The sequence below is a fragment of the Mus caroli genome, unplaced genomic scaffold, assembly GCF_978045245.1.
Source record: "Mus caroli unplaced genomic scaffold, Mus_caroli_1 scaffold_8, whole genome shotgun sequence".
NCBI classification, from domain to species: Eukaryota; Metazoa; Chordata; class Mammalia; order Rodentia; family Muridae; genus Mus; species Mus caroli.
Window position 1 is genome coordinate 93,318,219 of NW_028227263.1, and position 11,906 is coordinate 93,330,124.

The 11,906-nt window shown below is 38.8% G+C and overlaps 1 pseudogene; it reads left to right on the forward strand.

The window, feature by feature from the left end:
• The first annotated feature begins 362 nt into the window (after positions 1 to 362).
• LOC110297943 (phosphopantothenate--cysteine ligase pseudogene) lies at positions 363 to 1,265 on the forward strand (annotated as a pseudogene).
• Positions 1,266 to 11,906: the final 10,641 nt, after the last annotated feature.

Consider the following 11,906-nt stretch of genomic DNA (forward strand, 5'->3'; position numbering starts at 1 on the left):
AAACTGCTTTGAGGCAGCAGAAAAAGCAATCAATATCCTGTAAAGTGAAAAGAAAATAAAGTTAACATATGTAAATGTAGCATAGTATATGGGCGATATAAGTGGGCATTGTTCCCTCCCTTCTTTTTAATGATTTTCAAATTTGCCAATTAAACATTTAATGGTGTTGTTTTACCACAGTTTGACCCCGAGGATTAAAAAAAAAATCAGTAATATGGTTGATAAACATGTGTTAGTATAAGTAGGATCATTAGCAATATATAGTTGTAATGGGAGCCATAGAAAGCAAAGACACAAAGAGTTATTTGACAAAGTCAAGATTAAAATATAGGTAGTTCTAGCATGGGGTGACTAGGGTGCAGATGGCAGAACTGGGCCTGGTGGCTGAGTTGCAGAGTTCCGCAGGTGCTGCGCGCTGGGCAGGTTATGGCTTGCTTTGTGGCCTAGCTGGGCGAGCAGGGCAAGGGGACGAGGGTGCTAGTCATCTCTGAAGGCTCCAAGGTCCCACTGGAAGCGGGAGTCATGAGCTTTTTGGGCAACTTCAGCAGCAGGTGACCCAGGGCAGCATCTGTGGAGGTCTTCCAAGCTGCCTGGGAACACACTCAGCCTTCCCCTAGGCCCACCACTTCCCACCGCAGGGTTCGGCCTCTTGCCCCAGCCTGGTCCAGCAAGCTGAGTCAGGAGGCCGAAGAGAATGCACTCCAGGGCTTTGCTGCAGCATTGCAGAGCTACAAAGAGTCAGCTGCTGCTCTCACCTTCCAGGCTGTAGAGTTTACCACGTTGTCGGGTTACTTGCATCTGCTACAGTCTATGGCTCTGGCTCTCTGTCCATTAGGCTCTTCTGTGCTATTTTACCCGGCTCTGACAGTGTTAGATTTCTATATTCCTGTTTCTGAAGTGCCAAAACACAAGATTCACTCATCTGGTGGCCCACTGCAGATTACAATGAAGATAGCGCCAAAGATATTTTCTCCTCTGTTTAAAGCCTGGGCTCCCAAAGCGTTTATAGTTACCTTTAAGCTAGAGACAGACCAAGACATCATAATTAGCTGGGCTCAGAATGCTTCAGACATGAAGGATACTGATGGTGGCCAATATCCTTGTGTCAATAAAGTCCTTTGTAATTATTATAACTAAAGACTTGGAGACAAAGTTACTGCTGTCCAAGAAGGAGGTAGCTAAAGGCATGGGGCTAAAAAAGAAGATAGTAATCTGATGACCTTCGATCTCGACACACAGATTTTATATGTGAAAAAAAAATGTAAAGAAATGCACTTCTAGGATCAAAAGCCAGGGTTCTTACCACTGACAGGAACGAAGATCAATCCTGTGTTAAGGATAAACACAATGAAGAAATACTAAAAGGGTTGTGCAGGCAAATGCCTACTGGTGTTTCAGTTCTGTGAGTGAAACACTTGACATGGAAAATGAACAAGAACTGCTTTCACCTTCACAAAAACAAACAAACAAACAAAAACAACAACAACAACAACATAAAACAACTGGGATTGCATGTTCTGCAGAACAGACATAGGAGGCTAGAGCTGCTGTATGTCAGCCTACTGTACAGTAGAAGGGTGGTGAGTACACGAATGGGCAGGCTCTCAAGAAGTATTTCTCAAGTGCCTACCATGTGCCAGGGACTTTGTGAGCTATGAGGGTTTTAAAGATGAATGAGCATGTCTCATGAACCGGATATTCAAAAATTTATGTGCAATAAAGTATGGGCCCACAAATGGAAAAAAATATTAATGATTGTACTGGTTAGTTTTGTATCAACTTGACACATCTGGAGTTATCACAGAGAAAGGAGCATCAGTTGGAGAAATGCCTCCACGAGATCCAGCTGCAAGGCATTTTCTCAATTAGTGATCGAGGGGGAAGGGCCCTTGTGGATGGTACCATCTCTGGGCTGGTAGTCTTGGGTTCTTATAAGAAAGCAAGCTGAGCAAACCAGTAAGGAACATCCCCCCATGGCCTCTTCATCAGCTCCTGCTTCTGGACCTGTTTGAGTTCCAGTCCTGACTTCCTTTGGTGATGAACAGCAATGTGGAAGAGTAAGCTGAATAAACCCTTTCCTCCCCAACTGCTTCTTGGTCATAATGTTTGTACAGGAATAGAAACCCTGACTAAGACAATGACATTTTCCTAGTGTCCTCTGGGTCCCATACCAGCTCTTGGGAAATGCTCTGTAGCTGACAAGTTAGGGAGAAGTATTTTATATACCTGTAAAGCACCCTGAGCATAGATGTCTACATACCTAAGAGCAGAGAATGTCCCAGACAGATAGAAGTAGTTCCAGATAACAAGCTGCTACTCATTCTAATTATGCATTAGAAGCTTGGAATCCTGTAAAATGCTACCTTCACACTATATAGAATAACACTTTAAATAAAATATAGGTTTTCATGAGTATTTTAACTTTTTTCGTTGTCAGTCTGATAATTTATCAGTCCAAAGGCAACCATAAAATTAATACAAAACAAAACAAAACAAAACCCATAACAAACAGGAGTCATTAAAAATTTAAAGATTTTAACATAAGGCTATAGGATTTTTAAAATCTAGGGTAATTTTAATTTTGAGGTTAAGAAGACATTTTTTAAAATTAAGTAACAGGATATTTAGAAGTAAATGAAGTAACAGGATATTTAGAAGTAAATGAAGACTAATCACAGAAAAATTTGAGGGAGAAACCAATTGGAGATTTCCATGAAAGTACATATTCTGATGATATTGTAAATAAAACAAGAATGTGAAAATGTCAAAATATAATAATATTTTGAATTAAGAACCTGCTGAGTGGCTTTAATTTTTATTGCATTTTGTAGACAATCTGATATAACAGATTCTCTGGATATACCAAAAGTCATTTTAGGCAATAATTCTAAAATGATATAAATCCTAATAATTGTACATTTGATTTATTCCCATTTGACTTTCAAGAGAATTTGAGAAACACAAGAATATATTTGTAATTTTTGGCTACCATATTATTTAGAAAACTATGCTTTAAACATTGTGCCATAAAATATACCGCATGTGTATCTTATACTCTTACAAGAAGGGATCTGACCTGACTTTGAAAGAAGTGCTCATTGACTCTCCCAGAGATTGCTTAAATAATGCTTTGTTACTTTGGATTTTTGGAATTTTGATGACACAGGTAGCACAGCTACTAAAATATGATGGAGTTTAGAAAGGACTGATTGATCAAAGCAGATTGTATGTATGATAACCTCAAAATAGTGGCCAGGAAATATGTTATATTGGGGAGTATATTTTACATTTGTTTGAGCAGGCAATGAAAAGGTATGTGTTTCATCCAAATTATTGGAAAACTAATTTAACAGTGGTGGAAGCCCTGAAGATCTTGGGTCCCTCATGAAGAAAGAAATTATCAGGATCAACAACCAGGTAATAGATATGCTAATTCCCTCCATATGGGAACAGTTCTGCAATTGGCTGTAACATGAAAGTCAATGTATAGCCAACATATTTTGTTGGGTAAAGAGTCCTCATAGCTCATTAATATATGTTATCATTTTAATTGCCATAGATAAAAATATATGACAATTTGATTATACAATCAAAACAAATGTATGAAGACACACAGATGTCGTTTACTTGCTCTTACCAAAATTTAAAAAAAAATTGTGTACACTGCACATTCCACATATACTTTAATGCAGAACTGTATGAAACTTGTGAGAATTTACATGTTTATAGATAACAATAAAGTCAATACAGCCCTGGCAAGATTTACCCATGGAGAAGCTGAAATGCTAAGGCATATTATACCAACATCATTCCTGGTCCTACCTCAGACTGCTTCAGTGCAGTTTCCTCAAAATACTTGCTTCCAAAATGACTTCAAAGCCACTAGATAAAATCATCCACCATGACAGAATGTCCCAATCATAACTTCATGTAAGCCTGCATTTTCTCTGCCTTCACAGACTGGACAACAGACATTACAGCTAGTTTTCTTAATTATATTTCCCAAACATTTTGGGCTCCCCAAAGGAAATACTATGTCCCCAAATGCAGGAGACGATTTTAAGAGAGTAACATCTCATTCCCTTAAAGTAATGTGGTTAGCTTTCAATTGTACTATAGGTTTATGAATGTTTGTTGTTATTTTAGAAGGCTGATTACAAGTTATTAAAATGTCTTGATCAGGAAAAAACCAAGGTATATGAAGTTAGACTCAGGTATTTCTCTCTTTTCTCTTTCCTTTCTTTCTATGAAAGGGGTTGAGAAGAAAGGAGGTATAGGAAAATTAGGGAACAATGGTAGATTATTTTATCTACTCTGAAACCATTGAACATTTTATAGCCAATAATCTTACACTGATATATATTTTGTATATTGATATATATTAATGTTATATTTTGTTACATTGTTATAGATCTTTATATATTGATGCAAAAGTTGAGGTTATCTTTTGTTATATTGGTATAGATCTTTATAATGATACAGATTTAGGATTATATGTTGAAGCAACATTCTAGGGTATTATACCTAAATGTTTCCTAAAAATGGAATGTTAAGTTTTAGTCCTTTTAAAAGCTATTACATATTGTTTAGTATAATTAAGGAATAGGAGTGAAGAGTCAGACAATCAAACTGATCATATTAGTTATTAGACTAATTAATTACAGTAAAATGTTTTCAAGGTTAATCAGGTTGAAACATACCTAGGAACAAAGAATTCAGGTATACTATAGAAAGATGGCCTTGAGAAACCTCAGAGATCCACACAATATATCATTTAATGATAATTTATTAATTAAAGCCTTCTGTGACAAGACAAGTCTGCTCCTGGTAGCACTCCTATTATACTTCAAAGAACATGTTCAGCATTGAAATATGTCCTGATGGAGTTTACTTTAATGTGGCTAACTGCCTCTGAACAAAATTTGCCAATTCTTCCATTGCAGACAAAGTGGAGTTCAAAAATGCAGGGATATTGATTATTGAGCTTTGTCAAGACAAGGTAAGTAGTCTTTTCTAATTTACAAAAGGTCTTTCAGATAGAGTGGGCTACAAGGATGAAGATGGATGCTCTGATGTTATAGAGACAATTTTGTGGGATCTCCAGACAGCCAGTTTTCTATTTCATGTCTAAAGTTTTGGAAGTGGCTTGCCTGCACTTCCTGTATACTCATGTATTATTGCTCCCTTGTGAAAATTCTGATGAGAGACATCCGGCACCCTCCCAGCCGGAGGACAGTGGTCCGCCCTGCACGGGAGCGCCATCTTGGATCCCGGACTCCACCAAACTTAGGAACTTAGTCTGCACAGGTGAGAGTGTGCACCACAGAGGCAGACAGCTTCTGGGACAGGCAGGAGCCACAGAGCCTCTAAGGTAGCACCCTTTTGGGGCCGCAGACATCCGGCACCCTCCCAGCCGGGGGACAGTGGTCTGCCCTGCACGGAAGCCCTCTCCCTCAGGAGCAGGGAGCACCTTCTTAGATCCAGGACTCGGCCGAAATTAGGAACTTAGTCTGCAAAGGTGAGAGTGTGCACCACAGAAGCTGACAGCTTCTGTGACCTGCCAAAGCAACACAGCATCTGGGAAAGGTCCTGTTTTGGGCTTTCTTCTTTGGCCAGGAGGAGGTCCAAACACAAGATAACTGTACACCTTCATTTTAAGAGGAGAGCTTAACAGGAGAGAGTGCTCTAACCACTGAAACACAGAGGAGAGAGCCTGTCTCCCAGGTCTGCTGATAGACAGTAATCAGAATCACCAGAAGAACAATCTCTAAACAGAGACAACTATAACAACTCCAGAGATTACCAGATGGCGAAAGGTAAACGTAAAAATCTTACTAACAGAAACCAAGACCACTCACCATCATCAGAACCCAGCATTCCCACTTCGCCCAGTCCAGGGCACCCAAACACACCTGAAAAGCTAGACCTGGATTTAAAAGCATATCTCATGATGATGGTAGAGGACATCAAGAAGGACTTTAATAACTCACTTAAAGAATTACAGGAGAACATTGCTAAAGACTTACAAGTCCTTAAAGAAAAACAGGATAACACAATCAAACAGGTAGAAGTCCTTAAAGAAAAACAGGAAAACACATCCAAACAGATGATGGAAATGAACAAAACCATACTAGACCTAAAAAGGGAAGTAGACACAATAAAGAAAACCCAAAATGAGGCAACACTGGAGATAGAAACCCTAGGAAAGAAATCTGAAATCATAGATGCGAGCATCAGCAACAGAATACAAGAGATGGAAGAGAGAATCTCAGGTGCAGAAGATTCCATAGAGAACATCAGCACAACAATCAAGGAAAATGGAAAATGCAAAAAGATCCTAACTCAAAACATCCAGGATATCCAGGACACAATGAGAAGACCAAACCTACAGATAATAGGAGTGGATAAGAATGAAGATTTTCAACTCAAAGGACCAGCAAACATCTTCAACAAAATTATAGAAGAAAACTTCCCAAATCTGAAGAAAGAGATGCCCATGAACATACAAGAAGCCTACAGAACTCCAAATAGAGTGGACCAGAAAAGAAATACCTCCTGACACATAATAATCAGAACAACAAATGCACTAAATAAAGATAGAATACTAAAAGCAGTAAGGGAAAAAGGTCAAGTAATATATAAAGGCAAGCCTATCAGAATTACACCAGATTTTACACTAGAGACTATGAAGGCCAGAAGATCCCGGACAGATGTTATACAGACACTAAAAGAACACAAATTCCAGCCCAGGCTACTATACCCAGCCAAACTCTCAATTACAATAGATGGAGAAACCAAAGTATTCCAGGACAAAACCAAATTCACACATTATCTCTCCAGGAATCCAGCCCTTCAAAGGATAATAACAGAAAAAAAACAATACAAGGACAGGAACCATGCCCTAGAAACAACAAGAAGGTAATCCCTCAACAAACCTAAAAGAAGACAGCCACAAGAACACAATGCCAACTTTAACAACAAAAATAACAGGGAACAACAATTACTTTTCCTTAATATCTCTTAATATCAATGGACTCAACTCCCTGATAAAAAGACATAGACTAACAAACTGGCTACACAAACAAGATCCAACATTTTGCTGCTTACAAGAAACTCATCTCAGAGACAAAGATAGACACTGCCTCAGAATGAAAGGCTGGAAAACAATTTTCCAAGCAAGTGGTATGAAGAAACAAGCTGGAGTACCCATTCTAATATCTGATAAGATTGACTTCCAACCCAAAGTCATCAAAAAAGACAGGGAGGGGCACTTCATACTCATCAAAGGTAAAATCCTCCAAGAGGAACTATCAATTCTGAATATCTATGCTCCAAATACAAAGGCAGCCAAATTTATTAAAGAAACTTGAGTAAATCTCAAAGCACACATTGCACCTCATACAATAATAGTGGGAGTCTTCAACACAGCACTTTCACCAATGGACAGATCATGGAAACAGAAATTAAACAGGGACACAGTGAAACTAACAGAAGTTATGAATCAAATGGATCTGGCAGATATCTACAGAACATTCTATCCTAAAACAAAAGGATATACCTTCTTCTCAGCACCTCACGGTACCTTCTCCAAAATTGACCACATAATTGGTCACAAACAAGCCTCAATATATACAAAAATATTGAAATTGTCCCATGTATCCTATCAGATCACCATGGACTAAGGCTGATCTTCAATAACAAAATAAATAATAGAAAGCCAACATTCACGTCGAAACTGAACAACACTCTTCTCAATGATACCATGGTCAAGGAAGGAATAAAGAAAGAAATTAAGGACTTTTTAGAGTTCAATGAAAATGAAGCCACAACATACCCAAACTTATGGGACGCAATGAAAGCATTTCTAAGAGGAAAACTCATAGCTCTGAGTGCCTCCAAAAAGAAACTAGAGAGCACACATTAGCAGCTTGACAACACACCTAAAAGCACTAGAACAAAAGGAAGCAATTCTCCCAAGAGTAGTAGACAGCAGGAAATAAAAACTCAGGGGTGAAATCAACCAAGTGGAAACAAGAAGAACTATTCAAAGAATCAACCAATGAAGGAGCTGGTTCTTTGAGAAAATCAACAAGATAGATAAACCCTTAGCCAGACTCAATAGAGGGTACAGGGAATGCATTCTAATTAACAAAATCAGAAAATAAAAAGGAGACATAACAACAGATCCTGAAGACATCGAAAACACCATCAGATCCTTCTACAAAAAGCTATACTCAACAAAACTGGAGAACCTGGATGAAATGGACAAGTTTCTAGACAGATACCAGGTACCAAAGTTGAAACAAGATCAGGTTAATGATCTAAACAGCCCTATATCCCCCAAAGAAATAGAAGCAGTCATTAATAGTTTGCCAACCAAAAAAAGCCCAGGACCAGATGGGTTTAGTGCAGTGTTTATCAGACCTTCAAAGAAGATGTAATCCCTGTTCTTCACAAACTATTCCACAAAATAGAAACAGAAGGTACTCTACCCAACCCATTCTTTTTTTTTTAATTAGGTATTTTCCTCAATTACATTTCCAATGCTATCCAAAAAGTCCCCAATACACTCCCCCCCCCAGTCCCCCACCCACCCACCCCCACCCCTTGGCCCTGGATTCCCCTGTACTGGGGCATATAAAGTTGGCAAGTCCAATGGGCCTCTCTTTCCAGTGATGGCCGAATAGGCCATCTTTTGATACAAATGCAGCTAGAGTCAAGAGCTCTGGGGTACTGGTTAGTTCATAATAATGTTCCACCTATGGGGTTGCAGTTCCCTTTAGCTCCTTGGGTACTTTCTCTAGCTCCTCCATTGGGGGCCCTGTGATACATCCAATAGCTGACTGTGAGCATCAACTTCTGTGTTTGCTAGGCCCCGGCATTGTCTCAAAAGAGACAGCTATATCTGGGTCCTTTCAGCAAAATCTTGCTAGTTTATGCAATGATGTCAGCGTTTGGAAGCTGATTATGGGATGGATCCCTGGATATGGCAGTCTTTAGATGGTCCATCCTATCTTCACAGCTCCAAACTTTATCTCTATAACTCTTTCCATGGTTGTTTTGTTCCCAATTCTAAGAAGGGGCACAGTGTCCACACTTTGGTCTTCTTTTTTCTTGAGTTTCATGCGTTTAACAAATTGTATCTTATATCTTGGGTATCCTAAGTTTTTGGGCTAATATCCACTTATCAGTGAGTACATATTGCTTGAGTTCCTTGGTGAATATGTTACCTCACTCAGGATGATGCCCTCCAGATCCATCCATTTGCCTAGGAATTTCATAAATTCATTCCTTTTAATAGCTGAGTAGTATTCCATTGTGTAAATGTACCACATTTTCTGTACCCATTCCTCTGATGAGGGGCATCTGGGTTCTTTCCAGCTTCTGGCTATTATAAATAAGGCTGCTATGAACATAGTGGAGCATGTGTCCTTCTTACTGGTAGGAACATCTTCTGGATATATGCCTAGGAGAGGTATTGCTTGATCCTGTGGTAGTATTATGTCCAATATTCTGAGGAACCGCCAAACTGATTTCCAGAGTGGTTGTACCAGCTTGCAATCCCTCCAACAATGAAGGAGTGTTCCTCTTTCTCCACATCCTCGCCAGCATCTGCTATCATTTGAATTTTTGATCTTAGCCATTCTGACTGGTGTGAGGTGGAATCTCAGGGTTGTTTTGAGTTGCATTTCCCTGATGATTAAGGATGTTGAACATTTTTTCAGGTGCTTCTCTGCCATTTGGTATTCCTCATGTGAGAATTCTTTGTTCAGTTCTGAGCCCCATATTTTAATGGGGTTATTTGATTTTCTGGAGTCCACCTTCTTGAGTTCTTTATATATATTGGATATTAGTCCGCTATCTGATTTAGGATAGGTAAAGATCCTTTCTCAATCTGTTGGTGGTCTTTATGTCTTATTGACGGTATCTTTTGCCTTGCAGAAGCTTTGCAACTTTATGAGGTCCCATTTATCGATTCTTGATCTTACAGCACAATCCTTTGCTGTTCTATTCAGGAATTTTTCCCCTGTACACATATCTTTGAGGCTTTTCCCTACTTTCTCCTGTATAAATTTCAGTGTCTCTGGTTTTATGTGGAGTTCCTTAATCCACTTAGATTTGACCTTGGTACAAGGAGATAGGAATGGATCAATTCGCAATCTTCTACATGATAACCGCCAGTTGTGCCAGCACCATTTGTTGAAAATGCTGTCTTTTTTCCACTGGATGGTTTTTGCTCCCTTGTCAAAGATCAAGTGACCATAGGTATGTGGGTTGATCTCAGGGTCTTCAATTCTGTTCCATTGGTCTACTTGTCTGTCTTTATACCTGTACCATGCAGTTTTTATCACAATTGCTCTGTAGTACAGCTTTAGGTCAGGCATGGTGATTCCACCAGATGTTCTTTTATCCTTGAGAAGAGTTTTTGCTATCCTAGGTTTTTTGTTGTTCCAGATGAATTTGCAGATTGCCCTTTCTAATTCGTTGAAGAATTGAGTTGGAGTTTTGATGGGGATTGCATTGAATCTGTAGATTTCTTTTGGTAAGATAGCCATATTTACAATGTTGATCCTGCCAATCCATGAGCATGGGAGGTCTTTCTATCTTCTGAGAACTTCTTTAATTTCTTTCTTCAGGGACTTGAAGTTCTTGTCATACAGATCTTTCACTTCCTTAATTAGAGTCACGCCAAGATATTTTATATTGTTTGTGACTATTGAGAAGGGTGTTCTTTCCCTAATTTCCTTCTCTGCCAAATTATCCTTTGTGTACAGAAAGGCCATTGACTTGCTTGAGTTAATTATATATCCAGCTACTTCACAGAAGCTATTTATCAGGCTTAGGAGTTCTCTGGTGGAATTTTTAGGAACACTTATGTATACTATCATATCATCTGCAAAAAGCAATATTGTGACTTCTTCTTTTCCGATTTGTATCCCCTTGATCTCCTTTTGTTGTGTAATTGCTCTGGCTAGTCCTTCAAGTACAATGTTGAATAGGTAGGGAGAGAGTGGACGGCCTTGTCTAGTCCCTGATTTTAGTGGGATTTCTTTCAGCTTCTCACAATTTACTTTGATGTTGGCTACTGGTTTGCTGTATATTGCTTTTATCATGGTTAGGTATGGGCCTTGAATTCCTGATCTTTCCAAGGCTTTTATCATGAATGAGTGTTGGATTTTGTCAAAAACTTTTTCAGCATCTAACGAGATGATCATGTGGTTTTTGTCTTTGAGTTTGTTTATATAATGGATTACATTGATGGATTTTTGTATATTGAACCATCCTTGCATGCCTGGGATGAAACCTACTTGGTCAGGATGGATGATTGTTTTGATGTGTTCTTGAATTCAGTTAGCGAGACCTTTATTGAGGATTTTTGCATCAATATTCATAAGGGAAATTGTTCTGAAGTTCTCTATTTTTGTTGGGTCTTTATGTGGTTTAGGAATCAGAGTAGTTGTGGCTTCATAGAATGAGTTGGGTAGAGTACATACTGATTCTATTTTGTGGAATAGTTTGTGAAGAACTGGGATTAGATCTTCTTTGAAGGTATGATAGAACTCTGCACTAAACCCATCTAGTCCTGGGCTTTTTTTGGTTGGGAGACTATTAATGACTGCTTCTATTTCTTTAGGGGATATAGGACTGTTTAGATCATTAACCTGATCTTGATTTAACTTTGGTACCTGATATCTGCCTAGAAACTTGTCCATTTCATCCAGGTTCTCCAGTTTTGTTGAGTATAGCCTTTTGTAGAAGGATCTGATGGTGTTTTAGATTTCTTCAGGGTCTGTTGTTATGTCTCCCTTTTCATTTCTGATTTTGTTAATTAGAGTACTTTCCCTATGCCCTCTAGTGAGTCTGGCTAAGGGTTTATCTATCTTGTTGATTTTCTCAAAGAACCA